The sequence below is a fragment of the Varroa destructor genome, unplaced genomic scaffold (assembly GCF_002443255.2).
Source record: "Varroa destructor unplaced genomic scaffold, Vdes_3.0 BEIS01000007.1, whole genome shotgun sequence".
In the NCBI taxonomy this organism is placed as follows: Eukaryota; Metazoa; Arthropoda; class Arachnida; order Mesostigmata; family Varroidae; genus Varroa; species Varroa destructor.
In genome coordinates, this window is record NW_019211460.1 from 11906547 (window position 1) to 11931900 (window position 25354).

Genomic DNA, 25354 nt, shown 5'->3' on the forward strand with positions numbered 1-25354 from the left:
GTGCCACTTACGTTCAACTTACGAGCAGTTCCTGTTATTGGCACCATGACAGGATCGCGGTTATCATGAGACTGAAATACGATAGAAGAACATGCACATGTGCGAAAGCGAGCGACGAGCGTTCACTCTAGAGATGGGGCCAAAGGAAAATAAAGGGGAGCAGGCTGAAGGAACGGATGCATGCAGGCCTGAGTAGAAAAAAAGACAGCTTTGATATTTGTTCCTTTTTTTATTTAGATACAACTTAAATTTACGTGTGTTCTTGACGAAATAAAGGACAACTTTAATCTAACCTCGTCATGGCCATTAGCATCATCATCACATTCAGAGCGAGGTTTGTGCTCGCGGCAGACAAAATCAAGCGGAAGTCACGCTTCTTGAATTTGTCACGACACTTCTCTGCGTAATACGGCTGCCTATCTGCGTACGTATATAGAGGCCATGATCAATTGTTCCATTTCTTTATCCTATTTAAATTTTTCTATATATTTACAGTAATCACAATGCTTCGAATATTGCGACGAACTAAGCGAACCAATGTAAAACAGAATAGACACAAAAAGTGTCAATTATTCTACATAAGCAAAATCATCATTTTTTTAATAACATATGTTCGTAAGTATTTTCGTTTTTATGCTTTCTAATTGACCAGGTTTGTCCAGGCGATTGTATTATATATATATGGTTGAGTTATCCGTTTTTATATATATGTTTATAGCTATGATCTGTTTTTTTTTACTCGACATTATTATACACTTGAGCCATTTTCAAACGATTTTTTTTTCACCTTTACCAATATACTGGAGTAAGGACAGAAGCTGGACAAACTTGAATACAATGTTTTCCACTTTCGAGTAGGACTGAAAGCGACCCCTCGTCCTTCATAACAGGACTCGAATAGCATTTGCTTTCCCTGAAGCTTTCGATCTTGTCGTGTGCCGGCCATAAAGGCTAAATATCGTTTCCGATCGTATCCTCCAAAAACAGGCTCTATGCAAACGTGACATTAACGATGAGCGGCCATAAAAACCGACAGCCATAAAAAATACGTACTGATTTACGTTATGAAATCGTTTATCAGGTGATTTACGTCTATGAAAGGTATTGGCATTGGCATACAGCATAGGCTGGATACACATTCGATTATCAAGCGCTAGAGCAATGATGCGGTTGACCATAAAACTACTACTTTTTAAACAGGGACGAGAAGAGAAATTCATTCTTTTAAACGTATATTAGGGGCAAAATGATGGAATAGGACGGCTGTATTTAACGTTAAATGGGCAGACGTAAATTGAGACAGGTGATTTAAATGTAATTGTCTCGTCATTGTCCAACTAAAAGCATTCGGGTCTACTCATGCGTATTGGTCATTGCTCTCCACTAATAATGACGAAAAAAGTAAAAGCGTGAAATGTACTTAAATGTAACCCTGTCGAAATTACTAGAAGCGCAGTTATGACAGGCGCTTATAGATACTGGGATGTGATTGAAGAGAGCAATTGCTAGACACCTTACAGCCTGGATTTGAACTCGAAACACAGCCGCAACCAGGACTTTCCTGACATTTGACTACATTGTAAACAGATACATCTAGCCTGTGCATAGATTTAACCCGTAGCTAGTTGGCAGGTTTCTTCTGCGATTTAGAGAGTCGCTACGGCATTGGCCACTCGATGTATAGTAGTTTGTATCAAGGAAAACAATTTTCCCCAGACGGATACACCGTTTTACTATTGTTATACACAACGGAATAAAGTGGTCGTCACGAGACGGTGCCCTGAGCGATGCACGCCCATCAACGGCTGTAGGTGCATGCACGACATCTCCTCATCCAGCAGACTTGGACCTACCTTTGACACCGGCCACATGACACACACGTTGGATTACCACTTCCGGGCATATGACTCTATCCTCGAACGTAGCTATCCACCAGTCATGATGGTTTTTGGCAGCCCAACGCGTTACATACAATGCAATACGCCGTGTGTCCGCAGAGTGGCGAATTTGTTCGACTCTATGTGTTGCAGGCCCTGTTCAACAAGCAAGAATACCAAAGTTGTGAACATTACGACGCAAACAGGCTTACATGCATCTGTACACACACAGTTCGCTATGGCACGTGCCATTAGCTCGGCAAGTGTGCGACCATCCCATCTCCCGCATCCGATTCAAGGCCTTACGGCAATAGACAAAGCGGAAAGCAGAGAGGCCGCAGTGATGAACGGTTCCGGTTCGAGCGCCCTTCCATTAGACCTGAGTTAGTAATGTTCTAGCCAGTTTTTACAAGTCTAGAAAAACCTAGCGCATTGCCAAATTAGAGACTGGCCGAACGAGATTTAGCGTTAGCAAGCATTTTTTCAGTGATTGCTAATGAATAATCATAGCATAACATAACCATGAACCTATGTTAGTTGATCTTTTTTTTCTATAAGATCGTATGAATTGTGTTAAACTGATATGGCGAATCTTTATTTGGAGGCGAGATGTTGTCTGTTGCTGAACTAACTTTCTGTTACACGACAAAGAGTTAGGAAAGAAATTCACATAAATTGTAAAATGTTTTAGGCATACGTTTCATCAGCTCAATCGAATATCCTTGTTCCTAACGTGACGTGAACGTTACAAATAATGAAATGAAGTTGTACTTCAACTTCAAGAAACTATTCAGCGTACGAGCGGCATTTAGCTTAATTACTAATAACAAGAGCTAGTTTGTCTAGCAGGTTCTAACTTAAACAGCAGCTCCTCACATTTGTTCCATAGGTAAACTGTCTTCTAGTCTATTGCAGAAACAACTAACAGTCATATACGTATATAACTGGAGGTCACTGGTCGAGATTGGGACAGTTCATTTTTTACCTTACTGAGAGTATTTGCCACACTTCTAAGATAGCTAAAAATCGCGGCGCTTCTCGAGCTGAGACTGGTTAACTGAGCCCCTATATATGTTCATGCTGAGGTGCGACGGGTTCTCTACCTTCTACAGAGTGAGTCCATTAGCTAGCGCGTGCAGCCAATACAGCGTATGGCCAACAGAACGATCAGAATAGGGATGAGATCGTAATATATGGGTACTACGGCCCCAAACAGGTCAGCGTCGCACCATGATACCCTCCAATGTCTTTATGCTTCCCAATGGCCAGGCCAATTCTAATGCAGGCTACCGTAACGTGTAGAAATAAATATCATAGTTAGCTAGTATGAAACACGTGGCATGTTTCGCTATATTCGCGACGTGAAGAATAAACAATCTTGCCAGTACATTAAATTATGCACACATATATGTCCATCCAAGGGAGCACTGGTCAGGCTGAATATATGATTTACTTACAATGTGGAAATCACATAGGGGCCAATATATAATCTACCTATAGGAAAAGGGGAACTAGTTTATAGGCACACAACGCTGTCCTTAAATTGTGCTTGTGTACCAAAGTAAAGGACCATCGCTAGCCATTGAAGTATCACGCCAAGTGAGTTCATTTTAATAAATGTAGACACGCACAGATGTGTGCGATGGATGTCGCTTTGTTTAGTTGTTGTTTTACTTTTATTTAGTAAAGTGGTTTCACTTAATTCAATATGTATATGTTTCCATACACGTTTTGCCAATATTTAGTGTTAGTCTTCTTCTGAGGGAATCTACAGCATCATCTCGCGAAGTATATATCCCTCTCCTCAGGTTTATCCTTCAAGCAGGCTGCCAGATAAACAATGTTTCACGAGTAGTTAAAATTATCCGAGAGCTTCATATTTGTCTGACACGCTTTGTATCGGCCGTCTGTTGGCCGGATGTGACCAAAACGTAGTAGCCTCGCGCCTTTTGACATGCAAATTTAAGGTCAGCTGTGAAGCTACTAGTCAGAAAATAGGTACAAGCACTTCGCTTGACGTTGGCTTCAACAATGAAGTAATTAATTTTACCATTGGAAGGCGTTTTACTTTATCTCTCGAGGTTACGATTCGTGCGAAAATGGCATAGCACATACGGAAGAATCTTACAGACGCGTGACACTTCAAAGAAAAGTCGTGGACATATTAGAAAGAAATGACACCTTCAAAATGAAAAAGAGCAACTTAACCCGATACAAGTTTGAATAACTTCAGCCGCAATATACCTTAAGCAGACTTTGTCTTCGCTAAACATCTACGGCGCGTCAGTGCCCCCAAACGCCATAAGCAACGTTGGAATAAGATTCGACGCCTTACTGCGGTCTAAAATGACCCACAAAATACGTCTGAATTCGTTCTCACCTCTTAATTTGACCTATTCATATCGGAATGACTAAACATTTGCTGCACCGCTCTGTATACATTGAAAATAAAAAACTGCAAAAAAAAACCAGTTCGAGATACCATAGATTGTCCAACGTCTTTTTTGTTATTATTTTTATTATAAATGACACACGACATTTGTGCTACTTGCCTTCACCAAGTGTCTTACCTTTATTCGACACGCTGCTTCTTAGAGTCGGTAGTTGGACATAATTGCAGTAACGCCCTAAAAATCGAAAGGAACATAAATAATATTGACTTAACGAGATCATTGACTAAATTGAATTACGAAAGCTGATCATGGGCACTGAAGCTATTAGATAATCAAAAGTGGCTTGTTTAATAAATAACTTTATTATTCGATTAAAGTGCATGTACAAAAACGCGTAAAATTCGAAAAAAAAAAAAACAGCAATAGTCAATAGCAACAAATGTTCATGTTGTCTTAGGGGCCCAGTCAAACTTACGGTTTCCTTCCAGAATGAAGGCTGTTCAGAGTGATCGATTTTCTATTGACTTCGCAACCGTCACAATGTTGACTAAAAAACAATAGATGATGAAGAAGTCGACTTGTGAAGCAAGGCAGGTTACGTTCAGCATACTCGTTTCAGGAAAAACCTCTTTCTAGGTTGTGGCAGGGCCTAACCTAAGTAACAAAATTAAGGAATGAGTGGTTCCAAGGGAAGGAACCGAAATTGTCCTATAAGAGATTGCATACAGTTTTTGGAAATGAGACGGTTTTCGCAATTTGTCCCATACTTACACTCAGCTATTGACATAGAACAAATGTCACGCAAGAACCTTTATTATTAAAATTTTATGATCGTTATTATTTCCATTTCGGTGTATTAATTATAATCGCTGACGGCTGTAGCGCGAAATGGTGATCATTTGTAAGGTTCGACTTCACGGCAGAGTAGCTGGCCGATTTGTTACGGTACTATTCCGCGCTCGGGGAACAGTTTCTACAGTTTAACTTTAAAGTTATCTATACCTTTTGTGCTAATTGTATCGACGATAGATGCTATCACCGATGTTACTATCGCGAAAAATTATGGAACGGTATTTATTTCGCCGATTTAGATCTTTTTGTCAGCCCTCAAAATTTCGTTCAACGAGAGTTGCCCCTGTGATACTATATTTGCTTCAGCAGCGATGCCCGAGTGATTTTTCCCGGAAGACCGGTTAATTTTTGTGGAATAGCGTTAGCCGATGATGAGCCAGTCGAACGAATGAGTATCACAGGCATCGGTCATTTACCATGTATCTGAGGTGAGCAGACGCTGCTACCCAAAAATGCCGCCTGTACCAAGAAGCATTCGAGGATTAGATAGACACTCCTAGCACAGACACGACAAGTCGGCGCGTCCATTTCCCTTCAAATCGAGCTCAACTTTTGCCCAGGCTGACCGAAACTGTAACGGAAGAAACCACAGTGACAATACCCCAAGCAAAAATTGCCGCAGAAGAAAATGAATTGCTGAGCAAATACTGTATATATAATAATGTTTACTATTATCATGCTAGTTACGTTCGTAAAAAACAATTCGTAAAGCAATATATAGTTTCGATCTGATGGTATACTACACAGGAAATCCTGCACTGGACAAATTTTACCTACCGCTATACCAGCCGACTGTGCCGTCAACGACGTTTAATATATTAATTGAATAATACTTAGTTGAGAATCTACTGATATGCTTTCTTTCGATATTATGGGTCTGTTAGATTTGGTTATAATGATATGTGAAGATAGAACTACTACAAAGGTAATCGTTTTTAACATGGCTATTATTGATACAGCGCACCTATTCTTGATAATATTACGGGGCAAAAGTTCGTTTTATCATTGTGAGGTACTCACTTCATCTAGGGGGATACCATTTTATCCGGCTTTAGCAGATAAGAATCGAACTCCGGACCCGTACGTGATCTAATAAGTTCAGCGATCAGCCGCAGTAGTTGCCGGCGTCTTTTCTACTAAATTGACGTTTTATAAAGGGACGCTGAGTTTAAAATCGAATACAAATATTTGGATAGGTTTTGCCGATATGGACCACGATCTGATGTTTTCCGTATAAATAGCCTTTACTGATCTATGATTTGATCAAACTCGTACGACGAAAGCTTATTTCATCCGTTTATTTATATGACGAACGCCTATTTAAAAACGATTACCATTCAAATACAGATAGACTAATGTTAATAAAATTTTTCTTTCGATCGTATCGTTCGGCGAGGGGTCAGCTTGACACTGAATTTTTCTTGAGCAGGTGGGATGCATCTGGGGTAATGACAACAGTTGACTGGAATCAGAAGCGATAGTTCGCGCATCCGATGACAAAACCTACTAGCATTTTCAGAATAGGCACTTTTCAGTGGCGGAATTAATTTTTATGTATTTCACACACGTTCAGTAATCGTCACTGCTCAATCCTCCCGTCCACTAAAGACAGAAATCAACAGCGTTCGTTTAAGCGGATAATTTTTTTTGGGGATTTTGTGTTTTTATCGTATATAGCTAAATATATATATCGTATCGTATCGTATATACTTGATGACCTTAAATACGTTTGTTCAAATTGTGGTATCACCTTTATACATGTAACGCATGTCGCATGTCGCACATGTCGGCTAGGGCCCTCAGATGACTAACAACGCTACCAGAAACAATTAACTGTACAATTTTGCCAGTATTGACCGTAATCTCTCGTAAGAGCCAAAAGTCGTAGGGGCTGCTCTGCTGTGATTCTTCTCCATGGAGCTTCGATGTCAATCAGACTATCGGGGACAAAAATACTTTTTATTTCCCGACTTTTCCTGCAGCGTACAAAAGGTACAAACAATTATGTATCATCTATCGTATCGATAACTAAGAACTTTACATTCTACATTTCCAAATGTTTTATTGTCTCAAACAAAAAATGCTCTGTAGAGCATATAGCAAGTATCTCGTACCTGAAAGGTACCACTAGGACTTTGTCTATCCCCTGTGGAAACTTCAAGTGTTTTAGCGAGCACCATTACGCCGGTTGGTAGTGCTTCTTGCCCAAACTGGAACTAATTGCCATGATGCATTGGCCATACATGCATTTTGCTTGATCATAGCGCAATGAGTATCATATCGTTCTCTCTGACGTTTACCAACGTCAACGCTAACCCAGAAACGTTGTTTGATTCAGCAACGTCTTTTACTTATCTGCAGTGAAACGTTAGGCAAGAAGAAGCAGAATATAATATGTCGCCATGTGGCGCTAGGCATCGATCACTGATCGTGTAGGACATCCATTAAATATGCCTAACAAACAACCCGGTTGACTCTTCGCACCGAATCCGGCGTGAATATTTGTGAAAAAAAATAATTTACACTAATCAGTGATGTATTTACAGTTAAAGCTGAGTCATTCTATGAAACAAGCCACACACAGTCGATCCACATAGGGCTTATTAATACGGGACTTCAACAACGAGATATTGTTTGCATTGGTTACAAGGAGACCGCGCTTTAACGTCTCGCGGTTCGTCTAGAAGCTACGATGTATATATAGACAGGTAAATTGGTCGAATCCACAAAGCTGTCTAACTATAGTTAGGGCAGTGGATATGATTAACAGCATACATGAAGCGAAGGGGTTAGTTGTAGTCGGCATCTACCAGCAGATCGATCAAACAGATCACCGTTGACCTATTGTAACCGATAATTCGGTTCTCATCTCGATAATACGTCGACGCTCGATAGAAATAATTGCGTTTCTATACGAGGCGCGGGAATACTCGGTTGAATCAAATAATGGACGCGTCAACAAAACAATATGTTATTCACGATCGGCATAAATTACTGTTTTGACCAAACGGCTGAACCTGTCTCCTCTCCGCAATCACCGTACCGATAGGTGCGAGCGACAAGTATTATTACTACTACTACGTTGCGGATCGATGACAGCCGATCGTCTACGTAAAAGCTAAATAGGAGACAAAAGAAGAACGGTGTGCTCAAGAAGCCAATTTTGGTCTTAAACAGCCTGTTGTCAAACATAGCCATTGACGAATTGTCTCTTTACCAGCTTTCCGCCTTTTCGCACAAATAACGTTTTAGGGGAAAATCAATGAAGGTCATCTATTCGTTTCCTTGGTTTGGAACAACGACGCCAACGAACCGAGTTAAGCTAAGCATAAGCCCGAATAAATCCTAAAATAGCGGAAAAGTGTCACTGATGGAAAAAGAAATGTGCCTTTAGTGTGTGTATAATTTTAGCGGGTATATTGTTGTGCTGCCATTTCACACATATGCACACTATGTGTGCCTGACCTGCTATTTCACATTTGCGTGTAACGTACCTTTGCAGGTTGAAGCTTTGATCGAAAGGAGCTCAGCTGCCGGTAGGTAATGTGGCGAGGAAACGCTTATAGCGGCCTCGTCCTTTTTTACGGAACAATGAACTCAGTTATCCTAGTTGACCTACGAATTCATTTAATCATATCATGAACTTCACTTGGACGCTCTATTTTTAACAGGTCTGAACTATTTATTATTCTCCATCGGCGAAATAGAAAACGCTGTAAGATATGTCGCTCGAAGAAGCATCCTAACATTTCTGTTATAGTTGTTTTTCTAAGTTTTCGAAAAAAAAAAAAAAAAAAAAGACATCCTGACTCAGAATGCTCATTGTATTATTCCAGTTTTGAGCTGACATTCTTGGGGTTTAGAAATAACTAATCCCTGCATAATATAGTTTATTTTCAACTTTATCTGTCAGCGATACCGTTTGTTACTGCTTCATAAACCGGCAATAACAAACAGATAATCTAGCGAAAATCAATCGTCTATATTGTATACGCTATCATTTTCCTGATCTCATATTTATCTAATGGGTAATTATTATTTTGATTTACAGATTCGGTTCGCTCTGTGTTATCCTATAGCATAGTGTCCAGCACTAAACGCCAATGGCTAATAGCGGCAGGACGTTTCGACGAAAATTGGTCCACATCTATGGCCAAAATTGAATTGGCTCTTAATATCCAATTGCAACTCCGTATTTCGTCTCTCTTTGATAATGTACGAAGTAGTCCTATAGCTATAATTTAGACTGTTTTTTTGTTTTTGACTAAAACTTCCATCTCTAATCGTAACGTCTCTTTTTCGCTTAAATGCACATTTTTCTTATGGTCTTATGGTCCGCATGTCTCAAGTCTAAAGGTTACTGCGTTCAGTTGAAAAATGACAAAGTAAAAATGCTGTCGAGGTACTGATTCACTAACGATTCTGTTTTTATAATATCAAATCGTTCCGTGGCTCGTTTTACCATAAACAAAAACAATACAATAAATAGTTGTTTGCAAACATAGTTTCGAAGATCAGCATCGAGCGAACGTATACAAGCCCCATTTTACTACGTTTAATAGATAAAAAGCGATTTTTCTTCATAATACTATTGTATTTTTCGGTGCACGTCGGAATTGGCGTTGGGTCTAAGTTTCAGCGATTGTCTTCGTTCGAGTCCAACGGGGGACAGCTTATGCTAACGACGGCTTAGATAATGAAGTCGACGCGTCGGCCGAGATTGAGAGTGGTATCTCATATAATACGGACCTCGGCGTTGAATAAACATAATACATACAGCCAGGCAGATCTGAGGATTCGTCCATATATCATTATCATATATAACGATAACAACTATATATCACTCTGTGTTCGGTTCCACGGACGCTACCCGACTGGCTAAGCGACCCTGGTGTCGTAGAGAGGCGCACGGAGCTCGATCACAATTGAATGGTGAAAAGTGTTTGTTATTGAAACGTACATAGTGTCATCGTCGACAGAATCATAATTGTCGTAACTCTTTGCAGAATATGTACACTGTATAGTCTTTAGCATATCCGCATTGGCCACCATGCAATTTCTACGTGAACGACTAGCGACAAGTACGGCCCCATCCAACCCTTAGCGGTAGCCCGAATCCGTACGGGCCGCAGGTAGGTAAAAGATGACGATCATAACGACCATGATCATGGACGATGGCGTTGAACGAATGTAAACTGTATGGCGTCGGTGGGGCTGTCTATTTACTATACCCTGCCTGTCTTCTAATCGGTTCTGCTGCCATCGCCAGCGTTACCGTTACGGTACGATAGTGACACTGTCGGCGTCGCTCCCGTCGTCGCACGAATGGCATAGACCGTGAGTGGTGCGAAAGTCGTTGATGAACGATAACGTTTCGAAGCTCGTTTCGTCGTGCATGTAGAGTTGTCGTGCGGTGTGCGCAGCGAATTTTGCACGGTCCGCTATCTACCGTTTCACGAGTACTCTTGTCGTCAGTACGGTGAAGCAGGAATAGTAAACGACAAGTAAAACACAGAAGTAATAAGTGTGTAGGTACTATGGCGTTTATAGTTCACGTTAAAGATCAGTAAGATGATGCGCAGTATCTATTTTTATATAGTATAACTATTAGAAATACACGTATGTATTGGCGTATCCCGATTGACGCCTAGTCTATCAGCATCGGCTTCAAGGCTGTACACATGTGTGAATATGTACCTACATGTATTTGTCTTTATACCGTTGGGCTATAGACCGTAGCTTTCAAAATAAGGGTATAGTCAGTAAGCGTGTCTATCAGAGCGATCGACTAACTGAAGGACATGTTCAATCACATCGAATTTGTGATTATAGATAACATTTGCTATCGGTGATAGGGTTCTAATTTGTTGACACGGAATCAGGCAAATCAATTGATTCAACATTGTTCTAATGTCATTAGTGATGGATATAACTGCGTACATCAACTCTAACAACGACGATAATAGGCCAAGGAGACTGACCTTGTTGACAGGTAGTAAAATGGCAAACCTCTGATGTAAACCGTTAATGTACACAAGTTCTTGATGAAGTACTATGTTGAAACGATGATCTGTAGTACCAATAGATTTCATTATAGCATAATATGGTTCTCAACATATATCCGGTGTTCTTTTTTCGGAACTGCCCTTAAACCTATGTATGTTCCTTTTAAACTAGCCATTTACAAATATAGATCAATCTATTTCCTAATAGATTTTGATAGAAACATTGAGCCGGATGGCATTGTGTAGGTAACCCTTTGCTTAACGTAATAGAGACGACGGCTTTTCAGTTGATTGATCAGACGCTACTAATTTTAATTATAAAATTATATAATTATAGTAAAAGTACCTTATATAATAGAATAGAAATAAAAATGTGTAGCAGGTAGTAACTACGATATTACCTGATAGCGAGAATTTTTTGTAGACTGGCCGATTATGGCCATAGCATTCAGTGTGGCCTTAATTTATCTTTCATTATATCGAATAAACCTTAAGCGCTAAATCATATATTAACATGAATGAAATAAGCGTAGTTTATGGCCGTTTTTATTTCGTTAGTTGTTATTGAATGCCAATATACATATTACATGTATATATACGATGCAGATATTTTCTCGTCTGCGTGCACCGATATACAGTAAGCTTATATAAAACACAGTTATTAGCGATAGAAAATCCTGTTGCAGATAATATACGTCAGGTTGACAGGCGTAGTTGGTAAAAACCTGTTTCTCCTAACTGCGTCACAATTTAGGACAAAGCAGGAACTATAGATATACACTTAATGGCTACGTTGGTTTCTAATTCAATATTGATCTGTATTCAGACATATGAAGCTCTTGGCAACGATATGCAAAGATAAAGTTATTAACATGATAACTATCTACAACGGTTAATCAATATGTATTAAATACATATGTAAGTTACGAACACAAGCGAACTTATAACGTTGATTCGAATCTGAATTATGCCACAGAGCAACATGTGGCATTGTTTAGGGAGTCAAGTGAATGAATTGCCCGTCGTGAAATGCAATCGCCCGTCGAGTGTACGTAACGTCGGGACGTAATATGGGTTCGACGGGAGGTTCTGCGCATGCTGCGCCATTTTGATTTTCTATTCTTCTTCATGATTACGGGACCTCTTTAAATATACAGGGTTATTTGCTCATCTTTTAATGGGCAAAGGGGCTAGCCGGTTTATTCGACCAGTTGAAGTTTAGATCACGTACTTTTATCATATTTTTTTTTTTGTTTTCTCATCAATATCCGCGCATTTAGTATGTACGTTTGCACATTTGGCTATCCCTGCTAACTCCCGGTAGCGTAGAATCTCGAAGACAGCGACAGGGGACTTTTAACCATCCAACAACATCTCTATATATACATTTAACTGATAATTCAATGCGCGAAATGTACGTGATATGTATGTATGTATGTATGCCCTATTCTATTGCTGAATTAAATCACTAAAAAAAACGGCGCAAAGAACAATATATAAAAAAAAAATAACGAAATAATGAGTACTTTCCTCTCTATGTCCATATCGCCCTTAAAATTGAGCTGTAAGTAATTATGAATCGTCGAACAGTGAAGAAGTCTTCAAAACGAAGTTGTCCATGCTTAACTTCCCTATCGTTCTGCGATGGAAACAATACAGTCATTCATTTTCGACACCCGCTAGTAACAATTGATACATAAATATGTCCATCGTGTTGTGACTATTTGTTACCATAGATGTCTCTTACATTAAATATCGTCTTCTCCACTTCTATCAAAGACACCTTTTTTCGTTAGCTTATCGGACTACGTTATCTGTTATTTTCTTATATATATATATATATTATATGTTATACCTTTTATATTATCTTGTTGTGCGTTCTGCAAAAGCAGTCATTTTCAAAAAGGCAAAATGGGCACAAATTAAAGGGGCCACCCAAGCTTCGCAAGTGTTAGACGGCTTGCACTGTTAGCCCATGTAATGTTGCATCTTATAAGGCTCACTGATAAGGGCAACTTCTCATTATCATTTAGTATTAGATAACAGTTACTAAGGGTACGTTATTATGTAAGTTAGTAATGGATAATTATAGGGATTCTGTTGATGGATAACGATCATATCGCTTTGTGTTGTACATACAGACGCGCTGAAAAATGCCATATTAGTTTAAGGATTATTAAAAATGTTGTTGGTCGTAGGTAGCCCCAGAGTGAATGTGCAAAGTTACGCACACTTAGATGCCCTACGGGGCGTAAGTAACTTTATATTTAAAGAAGTATAGTTCTAAGGCGCTGTCAGAAACGTATATAATAGCTACGAATTCGCTTAAACTGTAGTAGTCTTAAAAGCAGGCTGCGATAGGATGAACACACTTAGTAAGAAAATGCCGTTTAAGCCTTTGAAATTACATTACTCTTTATAAGCTTTGAAACAGTTGACGGTGCGCGGAAATCAAATACGAATACGGTGACGTTCAATTATAGTAAATTACGTTAGAATAATGTTTTGAAATTCAAAAATAAATGGATCGCCATAGAAACCGGTCAGTGTTTGGTACTAATACATTTTTAACGAAGCCATTTTTGCCAATAAAAGGAGCTCAGCTAGATTAATAATAGAAACTGTCCATACGTCTTTAGGATCGGAGTCGGCGTACTTGAAGTGTCAGTGTAGTAGATATAGCCACATATGCCAATAGTAGGCCTCCTTTTGACAGTGACAAAAGGAGCTTCAGCGCGGCATACGCTCGAGGCTCGTTAGTAACCTGTACGGATCGAAGATTTAACTTCAGCTTATTCGAGCATCAGCTTCTCCGATGCCAAAACCTCAAATAGCGCTTCAGGAACAGATTTAATACTATTATAGAGAAGCATATAAATTAGGCCCCGTTGTCAAACGAATTATTTTTCAGTAAATCAATGCAAAATATAACCCGTTGAACGCGAAGCGTATACATTTGTTGAGTGCACGCACGTTCGCTTGATGGATATCTAAAAATGGCAGCGGAAAAAGGAAACTTTTCTTCGAATCGATTAAGTACACGCCGTATTTCATCACAGGCGGTTATCACCATCGAAGTTATTATGGTTGTCATTTGATTGGGGCCACTTGGAGTCCGAGGCAACATTATGTAGATACCATAGGAACTATGTATACTACCTACAAAGTCTGTTGCAGACTGTAGATAGTGTGGCGTTGAGCACACGGTAACAAAACTGTTAGCAGTAACTACTAATTAAAATTAATGAAAAAGCAGTTGCCCAACTTTAAAAGTGATCGACTAGAAACATCCTTTAACCGATGCTGGCACACACTGTAAGATTCACACATTGTATAGGTGCCGTAAAACAGATTAATGTCAAACTGTGACCGGTCGGCCAAAGACCGACCATTTAATGACACATAGGAATGAATGGATCGCAGTCCTGAACATTGAGTCTAGCACGCCAATTCGTCTGCGTTCAAACTTTTCGTGGAGTTCACCGAATCGAGCTCGCATAATATATCTTCGTTAGTCTTTACCTTGTGATATTTTCTGCGTGGTGTAGGTTTTGCTCCTATTTCTCGCTTTTACTTACTCACTGAGGGTGTATTGCACGCATTCACTGTATTGTCTGTTTATAACAAGAAGCAGAAACATATTAAAAGCGATAGGGCAGTCGAGACAGATTGAACTTAGAACCAAAGTAAGGACAAGCACAAATCCACGCCTTAGCCTTAATGTCGCGAATCCGGTATCCAATATGCTCTAATGATTACTTTCCTATATTCCCCTTGCTCTCTCCTATAGTCCCAGTCATTCTGTTCTTTTTAAAACAGAAAATGCACACACATATTCTACATACAACGATCTATAGGCGAACACTTACACGTTTCTATATCGTTGGTCCAATGGGAATATTACCATATAATCATATTCGCATTTATAGCGTCTCTTTTAGCCGTAAGAGTAGCGACACCAACAATTCGTTTGTAATCGAAAAAGAAAACGGGTCATAAGTGATTACAATGTAATAGAGAGATTGACCGCAACGTTTCCTACCATTATTATTATTGAAATTTGCTCTCAGACCATTACGAACAGGCCCAGATACGCTGTATGTAAATAAGAGGGATTTCTACGAACTGGCCACTCAGGGATGATGGTGATAATAATAATGATGGTTGTTTTTCTATCGCTCACCTTTTCGCTATTTATACAGCTTCGAAATTCAGCTACCTTTCCGTAATTACTCATCACAGATTGTAGCAACAACGAACAAAAAAAAAGTAATCGGTCAGGTTTGCAGTGCGACGATACTTCGCCTGTACTAGAAAAAACATCAAAGCATAGCACTTGGATTTCTTCTTGTGACCGGCAAAGACTGATGTCGTTCGCGATAATAAGAACGATGATGTTGATGACGACAATCATAATAACATTTGCGCTCAGCGGGTTAGTAGTGTGACGTCATGCATGCATGCATGCATGCATGTATGCGCCGTTCGAACAAATAATCGTTTAGCTATAAGAATCGACCGACGAACAGTTGTCATCAGCGATCACTCGCAGCGAATCCGTTACAGAGAAACAACTACCTACCACGTGATGTTGGTAACTGCGTGCATTTTGAATTTTAGCCACGGCTCTGACGACGTGCACATATAATTGGCCATGCAAAAGACTGAACGACCGAAGTAAACAGATGATAATAGAAAGCAACTGTTGAGGAAACTGAAATTTTGAATTTTTCTTTTCAGCTGTAATGTTGATCCGATGACCGGCTGGATTTTCACTGCTGCCCACCGTTTCCTGCCGGTTCAATGAAACTACTCCACGAAACTATACTTCGAGTAGTACTTATTTACTATACACACGTGGGCCGATGTCCTACTTATCATCAGACACAATTGACCTGGGTTCCATTGACATGCGCAAGCGCATCGGAACGAATTCCGCCGAATGAAACCTTCGCATCAACATGACGTGCGCTCACACCCATTTGGCTGTACTACGCCACAGGTAATTTCTGAGCCGGATTGCGCAGATTAATCATTAATGGGAATAGTTTCAAACAGTGTTTTTCTTTCTGTGAAAGATTCAAAAGGCATGCAAAGCTGCCATAGTTTAAAAATTTGATTTTCAAATACATACAATTTTATACTTGCTACCTGCCTAAAATGCAGTAAAATTATAGTACGATCGGACAAAAGTATCTCACCTATTTTGAATATGATAATGTAGGTAGATTGTCTAGTTTATGCTGACAAATTCGCGTTTTTTATGTATGATATATCTGATATAACCTGAGTCGAGCAGCACATTAATGAAATGGCCAAAGAAACCCTATATTTCGATAGCAAACTAATGCTAAACGAAGGAATCTGCCTGTATCTAATGGAAAAGCGAATCCGGTAAAATCGATTGCAAACAGGATTCGTCACTCTGATGACGCAGCGAAAGCCATTGCTCCAATATAGTGTTATATAGTCTGCTACGCTATTCTTACCATTGTGTGCGCAAGCTGACCATAAGAATAATGTAAAGCGGAGTGCGTGGAACACATCAAATCGTCAGGCAGAGTCGATAAAATAGATAAGTGTTCCGCGAATGACCAATAATATGTATAGCTCCCTCTCAGCCCGTCCCCTTGAACACTGTTTATTTTTGAAAAATGTCACCAGTAAACCGCCGTAAACCGCTTACTCATAGCTGACTCAACCACATTAATGAGTTCGAGGAAAAGTTCACACTAATTCCTTGGCTGTAAGAAACACTGGATATGTACACACATATAATAACAGGTGCGACTAATGGGGTTAGTACGTCGTTCTGACTCAGCCATGATTATTTGTTTAACAATATTTTTCCATTACACAAAGTGCATAAAACTCAATCTATTGGTTTAATGGAACAGCTCGGTGTGTGTGAAGCTTTGAAGCCCTTTGAACAGACCTAGAAAAATTGATACGCTCATTACAACCCTATTCATTAAGAATGGCGTTCTGCTAATAAAGTTGGGCAGCCCCTTGTATGCGTAGGTTAGAAAGTTACCGTTTCGGAATCCATTGCAGCCGTGCGGCATGGACTTACGATGACGGCGAACACGCGTTGAAGCAGCTCTCCGTAAGGAATTGATCCTACCTTCAGAAGTACACTGGTAACTCTGATGACCATTTGTTGTATTACGAAGTAGGAGACGTACTATATAGCATCATACCGACTGAACGTGGATGCATAAAACTATTGATTTATTAATTGGTACTGCTCAACTTCTTCAGCGTTTCCTAGGATCATGACTAATTCCGAAAATTTACGCGTTTCATCTACGACGAGTATATTTCCCCTCGTATATAACGCTTGCCTTATATTTATCTCTCCAGCGACGCACCGACCTTATGACTGAACAGATAGAACTACTAATAACTCGAAATCCTATAAGCGACCTGTAAAAAATTTCGAAAAGTTAAATTTTCCAAAAAAAATATATATTTATATATCGGATGCATTAAATGCTAACGTTTCCTACTGTTTTTAGAGCATACCATTTGCAAAACCACGTATCATTACATAACGCGCACCTCTCAGTTAGTCTTGTCACCGTGTGAATATTACCAATTGCCAAATAAAATTGAACTCAATTACCAAGAACGAACTAACAATGGAGATTTCTCATACAGAACAGAAGGTAGTTAGAAAGATACACTCATGTCTGATAATGGAGGGTCGGATGTTTCTATCCTCAGAGGTGTGCCAGCCGAGGTAAGTGGTGGCTACAATTAAAATCCTTTTCATTTTTCTCTATCTGGCATTTCAAATATTTAGCTTTTTCAAAATTTATATCAGTATATACCCGCAATCGATATTACGATATTAACTCGTTTCTATCTTATCGATAATGTTATATGCGCCGATCCTGGCCGTACTTATCGCACACATACAAACAGAATTACAGAGCTACATAACAGTAGATGGATGCGACACATCTGTTTGATTTTTAAGGTTAATTTGCCCTGCCCATATATCATTAGGAATAATTACAAATTTTTTTTTTCTTACAAAATACAAAATTATAACATGACAGGAGTGTTGTGTCATACTGTCTTACTTCGATACCATGTTTTTCCGCGTTCGTACTCAATATTACTTGCATACGGCTGGTCATCGCCTACTAGCGGACATTCGTAAAGCTCTAGGTAAACAACAGACGATTACTTGATAATCTGTTGGTAACAAGGGGCAAAGCCCAGACATGTGATTCGCCTTATTCTAAATCGCCCCCATATACCCGTTGCACGCTACTAAAAAATGGCGGCGATGACATTGACAATGGAACAGATGAGAAAATCATAGGTAATTAGATCACGATATTGTTATTATGCTTATCAGAATATACCGGTCTAAATCCTCAACTATCGTAAAAGGAGACCCGAGCTCATATTGAAAAATATAACTGATTCCATCAAACGTGTTTTCCATCAAATAAAGCCATTGTGAAACTTCTATATAATGAAGCAGTACAGATATTTTCCTCAGTTGCTAAGATCGGTGCGTAAAAACAGAGTACATGGCAAAACAAACGACGAAAATCTCGCTATTAGAAATAAAATTAAATTTCAGTCAAACTGGGCCTCAAGCAGTAGGAACAACAACCACATTCACTAAGCACAAGCTTTAACAAATACACTGAACTCTATTGGTGAATATTGGCGGCTCGTTTACCGGGTTGACAAATGATCTACTAAATGAAAAATATTGTAAGCCAGCCCTAGGGGATTATAATACTGCTTATATATAAAAATGTATACAATATCGTTTCGCCTAATTAAGGATAAGCATCGTTCGTGTACTGAAGTAGTTCCTCTCGAGAGAAATTACAGCCTGCGTACATCAACGTATCTTGGAAAGTGTAGACCTTAGCCGCTCGACTATTTTCATTTTCAACTCTGCTTCCAAGGTCGTACTTTTTTCACGAACATTATATTTGGAAACTTCATTTTGTTTATAATCGTCTGGAGCAACAAAATTCTATAGCAAATCAAAACGCTAGCTCTAGATATGCGCTTTTTCATAGGTGAATTCAATGCTTTCTCTGAAAAGGAAATTAAATCCTAAAAAATTATGCAAAGCTTTAAAAAGAATAACCAAAAGCCAGAAACACTTCCAAGCATAATTAAAAAAAAAATATATATATATATATATATTTTTTTTTTTTTAAGAAATATGGATAAACACGTATTTAATTTTTAAGTAAATCAACGTATCATAAAGAAAATTTGGAGCCTATCATAACATAACAGATTTGCAATTGTTCCACCTAACTTAAGCATCACTTAGGCAAGATCTATATGTCGAATCCTATCATCTTGTATGCGCTCCGAGGAACAACGGACCGATACAGTTCGTGTGAAAGATAAACTGATGATTTTTATTAGAATAATATTACAATGGATCTTTTCCAACGGTTGTTTAAATAGGATACCGTGTCAAACGAGATGCCCTTTACCCTATTCGCTGTGTAATTCGTCATGGTAATAGTGCACGTCGTAGCAATGCTATTATGACGAGCACGCCATCAGGTTTTTTCACGCTAAATCTAACTAATCAATCTCAGCGTCATGGTTACCGTGACACATGGTCATCACGCCCTTTTATAGCTAGGTTGACGAAATCGCAGAAGAGCTCAGCGACACCCACCTTTGTCAAACCTTCTAGTAGATAGAAATCTTCCGATCTACGCCAAAGAGGTAATGATAAGAACACCATAGAAACAACTGAAAACGTTGAATCACATTAATCATATGGGATAGCACTCATTTTAATGCGCATTGTATATTGAGCTTCTTTTATTCAAATAAAGGAAAAAAAAATAGCCAACGGATGAGCAGCTCTACAATTAGGTGAAAACGCACTGAAGAGCGAAGCACAAAGGGCAAACAAATTTGTTTGAATTTAAATACGCGTATCTAAATAGACGATGTCAAACAGGGAAATAGCATTGGAAACGAGTAGATAGAACGGCGTATATAGCGAGCGTGTTCGCATCAACGATTTACCTAATTATGTTACAAACAAAAATAAATGAATAAAAGATTCATTCGTTAGACACAGTAGAGCTAATGTCCATAGGTTCACAAGCATTGAACACCAGAGTTTCTAATTGACTATTCACCCGAAAAACGGTATGCAGAAGCAGTGAGCTTCATCATCGCTTCACAACTTCTGTCGAGTACCATTACCACTGAAGCCATGGCATGTTCGTGACGAAAAGCACCGGGATAACAAACAAAAGCGTCGTTTGGTGATGAGAGAATTTTTATTTCTCCTAATATATAGAAAGTAGCTATGGGCTTATTGGTTGGTACGCCCACATCGCTATATTTAAATTACCAAAAATTTGACGGTTACATCGGCGTGTCAGTAGGGAACAACAGATCTGTTGGTAATCTTTTTTGGCGGGTCCTCCTTACGCCAATGATATCGCCGCAGAATGCGCCTTTTTTTGCCTTCACTTCCTAGAAGTCCTCATAACTGCTTTAACGGACAACTATGCATGCAGCTAGCTTTTACAGACGATCAAGGGTTTATACGCCAGTGATCCGATTGGCAGTGATGCACGGATGATGTACGACCAAGAATGATATGAAACGAAATTGCGATCTAATATATCATCTAGTCGCAATTATCCATTGGTGAATGTATTATAGAAGTTTTTTTAATTTTTTTCTTATATATATATATATGTATATGTAGCACGTTACTATGCAAATATAAGCATACAAATCTCGAACGGCGACTTCAGGCCCGTTTAGAAACGATGGTTTTATTGTGGGAGCTTATGTTTATGTGACCATTTTAGCTTCGAAGCGATGCGAGCACCGATTCGAAGCACCTACTTTCGACGGCTTGACACCCAGGTTAATTAGCTCGTTTACTGACAACATAATATCATTTAGGTCAACCAAGATAGAGATAACGTCTCACAATCTACAGTGAGTTAACAGGCGAAGTTTTAGTTAATGACACAATTTAGTTTCATTTCCAGCCAAAGGAAACATAATAATACAGTTGTTTTACTGTTACTTCCTCAAATACACATTTCCCCATTTGCTAGTCACTAATTTTTTTTAACCAGTTTTCGCTTTATTTTTGCGATTCGTAATTGACGTAGAGTCAAAGATCTTCGCCAAAAAAAAACAGTTGCGCTTATACGGCATAGTCAAATTAGAATATGGTGAAGAACCTAATAACGTCAAATCAACACGTTCCGATTGGCCTTTTCGACTGCGGCCAGCAACAGCGGACTGCGACAGACAATTAACTATAGGTACACGCACTACTGGACACGTTGCCACCTAAAAGGGACTTTTTTTATATAAAAATATAGACATTAGTATAGCTAAATAGGTCACTGTCGTTTCGATGGCAGTCGTCTAGATGGGAGAATTTTCTTTCGAACAAAGCTGGTTTATAATAACCTTTTCTGTGGAATACTGAATATTCTTCATCTCGCTAGTAAATGATGACGTCCTAGTAGATTTGAAGAGGACGATGTTGATGTGTTACGAACGCTCTTCATACGTAAACAGTACAGAATTAACACTGATCTGTGTTCCACGGGGAAGAACGGGGGGTTCTTTTTCTTTTGGCCATCCCTATCTAGCAGCGACTTTTCAGACTAATACAATTATTAGTATCTAGAGGATAAAACATGTTTTGCACCAGTCTATTTCGTTTGCCCAAAAGTGAGCATTTCCTGAAGCCACATAGCACGTACAAACAAACGCTGATGTCGGCTATTGATTTCTAGATCTAATATTACCCTTTTACTTAGCTTTATCTACGCGGTTATTGACGATGACGATACAATGACGAGATCTCATGCAGTTAACTACTGCTTTGTCGATACCTTTCGACCTTGGACATAGTGTTCCGTTCATCAAAAGCTGCACGTGATTGTGACGGGGTAGCCGTACCACTCTCTGCCTAACCTATCTCTGCAACTGCGAGACAAAGAAGGTTCCTCCCGACGTCAGCTTGGATATAATCAATGCAGCAAAAAGTGCTACCTACCACTGGCCGTATAGCCACCATTCTCTACCAGCATGAAAAGACAGAATGGACTCACTCACTCGTTCATTTTGTTCTCTCATGAAATATATTCGATTCAAACACTGACAAAATAGGGTGAGCAAGAGGTTGAGAACTGGTAGTATTTTGAGCCAAATTCGGTGGAGTAGAGGAAAGTACTGCGTATAAGCTGCTCGACCAACATAAACCTAAATGATTTATGTGTTGATAGAGGGATGGGCGTATTAACGTAACGGTTTCCAATTGACTTCGCGCTGATGGTCGCGTAACACGAAACGCTTGATAGCAGGATTGAAATTCGTGGTCCATATTCATAGTGGAAGGTAAGGTTAGGTACTATGCATTCAAAAATGTAAGGCAACCACAAACCAGCAAACTGTCTACTGAAGCGGATTAGCTGAAATGTATCTTGTCGACGATAAAGTAAGGCATACTACGGAAAACACTGAAAATAGTACACTTTTCTTGGGCAATCGAGCTGGCTGTACACGTCAAGCTGATTAGGTTAGGCAGTTCATCTAAGGGACACTAGGTGATCTAGGTTAGAACCCAGGCATAGACAGGCTTCGTCTCATGCTGGGAATGTTACGGGGCGCACTCTAATAAAGGCGGATAACAAATGACAACAAAAAGGTAGCCTAAGTATGAGATCTCATCGTAGCCTATGTTGTTAAATTTGAGGTCGCCTCTTGTTGAACTGAGACGGATATGGGTGCACTGCAATGGTAATTGTCGTTCGACTTGTACTGCATGTTTCTTTCTTCACACTGTAATTGATCAAAGATAAATTCAATTAAGCGTAAGGCTGAGTATAAAACTCCATATGTATGAAAATAGGAGCATGTACCGCCACGTCGCCACGGAACTGAGTCCAACCAGGCCAATAGTTATCTCCCCAAATATCTACCATGACCAGTGGCAACAATAGACATCTGCTTCTAAACGTAACCGTTAATCATCCACGAAATGATTTCAACACAATTGGAAACTAGATATAAATTAAAACGACCTTTGCTCGCTCTATTCAAGAGCGTGAGCATTCGCTGCGATCTGTTATTGCCCATATATATATATATATATATATACTGCAACAATTCGACCAAATAATGACTTTGTAATAGTTAGCCTTTAAGAGGAGGGCACCGTAAAGACAGTTACCAATCTTCTTTCTCTTCTTGAATACTCCGAGGAAACTGGGCACCTCTAAGCAGGAAGGCATTGTCATTTACCAGGCCACGTGCCTTGCCTGCCATCGTTAGCAAAATTTTTTATACGTATACTGCTTCTATAGACAGTTTACCCTAGATAGGATGATTAATCTGCACCCGCTTTCTCAAGCTATATGCGTGCGCTCAATTAAATACGGCTACACGGGAATAAAAAGCTGTTTTAGTAAAATGAATTTTGGTTTCACTCCGTATTCTAACCAAGAGTGACTACCAGTTCACACGTTATTCAGAATCACAAAGCGTCATAAGCGGAACAATAGCGGTTCTTTTATATTCATGCTTCTCTGCAGCTGCCGCTGCTGTTGCATATTTTTGGCGTTTAAGGCCAAAAATACGTAGGCCATTTACACCGTACACGTTTGGTAATTTTTCTACTGTTATGTAAAGCTACCCACACTGCGATGTGTCTTGAGGCGTTAAAACACTTTCTCATGCGAGGTTGTTGTTGTTGTTGTTGTTATCGCTTTTGTATGGGCACTTTTTAACAGGCCTGAGCCTCTTCTGTCAAGCGGGGCCAACGCAAAGATGATTCAGTGATGTGAGCACAAGCGTCACGTTGCAGATGGGACATTAAAGACCAGGTGCTGCTAGAGTTGATATAAATCGGTCGCTTGTATTATTCTATTCTATTCTATTACGAGACTTCTTGCCGATGACTGTGGCAATTGGTCGCGTGGACGGTCCAAGCACTTGCCTGCCGCCGTGTAAAATGAAGCATCCCAAAGTCAAAACAGTGGAAGGGGTAAACTCACCCACACGCCAAGGGGATATTAGCAAGTGATGCGGCGGTTTCCGGCGATGGTGTCCGGTTCTGCCGTAATGAAAACATTGTCTTTGTTGTGGGCGATATTAGATCCTTTTAAGTCTTCAACGTCGACTGATAGCAACAGTGAGCCCCGAGAGAAGCGTTCCCTCGTATTTGTTTATACCTTATATCATCATTATTAATTAGAAGTGGTAGCGCTAGCAGTTCGGTCTACTATCCATACTCCTTCAATGTCTACAATGTCCTAGCCAAGGTCTTTGTTGCTGTTGCCCTTCCTATGGCGGTTGTGTAGCTGCTTCAAATAGACGGAGCAGTTCATCGGTCTGGTGGTAAATACCATTTGCTTGATAAGCAATATGAAAAGAAACGGGGTAGCATATTTTGCTGCTAGGTGAACAACGATCAGTGAGTGAGTCGTACGAGTCCCTTAGTCAACTCCACGAAGTGTGTTGAAACTGAAATCCCTGAAACTTCAGGCCGAGTTTAGGCTTCAAGTTCTTACCTTACCAAGTTCGCAAGGCTTGTCTACAGCTATATGATTTGATGACATGACAGTTAATTTTTCCGTTACTTTTGAACTAACTAATACATGCTGGTCTTATGAACCACTCTTTACGAGTATCGAAAACAATCCAGTCACAAATCCCCTTCTTTAACTCATACACACTGCGCCTTCAAAGAATCATCTTGTTTACCTTAACGAGAGTGTTTATCTCCTTCTATTTAAAGACAAACAAACAACTCTTGGAAACTTGTGCGGTACTATCAGGCATAGAAATACAATGTTCCTAATAAAAATAAACCCTTACAGGGAAATATTATCGCTTCCAGCATTTTCCGTTTTACCTGAATCCCTGCACTGTTTGGTGAGCATATACCGGTAGATATTTGTGCGCTTGCCACGATCCCGAGTGCGTCAGAGACATGGACGTTATGCATACGTCTGCAAAATACTCGTATCAACTCGCGGTCCCGTGCGGACAAATATTCGTTTCCCTTATAAACGATACATCTCTGCAAAGTTATTTTACGGTCACCAGCGTCACGGCTATAGATGACGTTGGGAACAGTCGGCTGAATGACAATGGCACTAACTGACATAACCGGCACCGATAACATATCAATTTGTAGCACTGAGAAACACATCGATATTTATGGGTC

At 39.6% G+C, this 25354-nt stretch overlaps 3 long non-coding RNA genes across 6 annotated transcripts in view; 1 reads left to right on the top strand and 2 right to left on the bottom strand.

The window, feature by feature from the left end:
• LOC147754322 (uncharacterized) overlaps positions 1-25354 on the bottom strand; it is a 112553-nt gene that overhangs the window by 50732 nt on the left and 36467 nt on the right. For 2 of the 3 annotated variants that reach the window (XR_015316592.1, XR_015316593.1), the window contains exons 1-5: positions 15311-15874; positions 7237-10586; positions 6873-7098; positions 5539-5693; positions 4448-4504 (exon numbers count right to left, since the gene is read on the bottom strand). This is a non-coding gene — a long non-coding RNA (uncharacterized LOC147754322). Of the gene's footprint in view, positions 1-4447; positions 4505-5538; positions 5694-6872; positions 7099-7236; positions 10587-15310; positions 15875-25354 lie in introns of those variants that run through there. The other variant, XR_015316594.1, reaches the window with a different exon arrangement.
• Positions 15607-18621, top strand: LOC147754324 (uncharacterized). 2 transcript variants are annotated; one of them, XR_015316602.1, is made up of 3 exons: positions 15607-15721; positions 15868-16129; positions 17182-18621. It is a non-coding gene; the product is annotated as an uncharacterized LOC147754324 (long non-coding RNA). The 2 variants fall into 2 exon arrangements; XR_015316601.1 differs by having other exon boundaries at positions 15623-15717.
• LOC147754325 (uncharacterized) lies at positions 20405-25179 on the bottom strand. Its single transcript, XR_015316599.1, has 2 exons — positions 25040-25179; positions 20405-24663 (listed from the first exon to the last, which is right to left on the bottom strand). It is a non-coding gene; the product is annotated as an uncharacterized LOC147754325 (long non-coding RNA).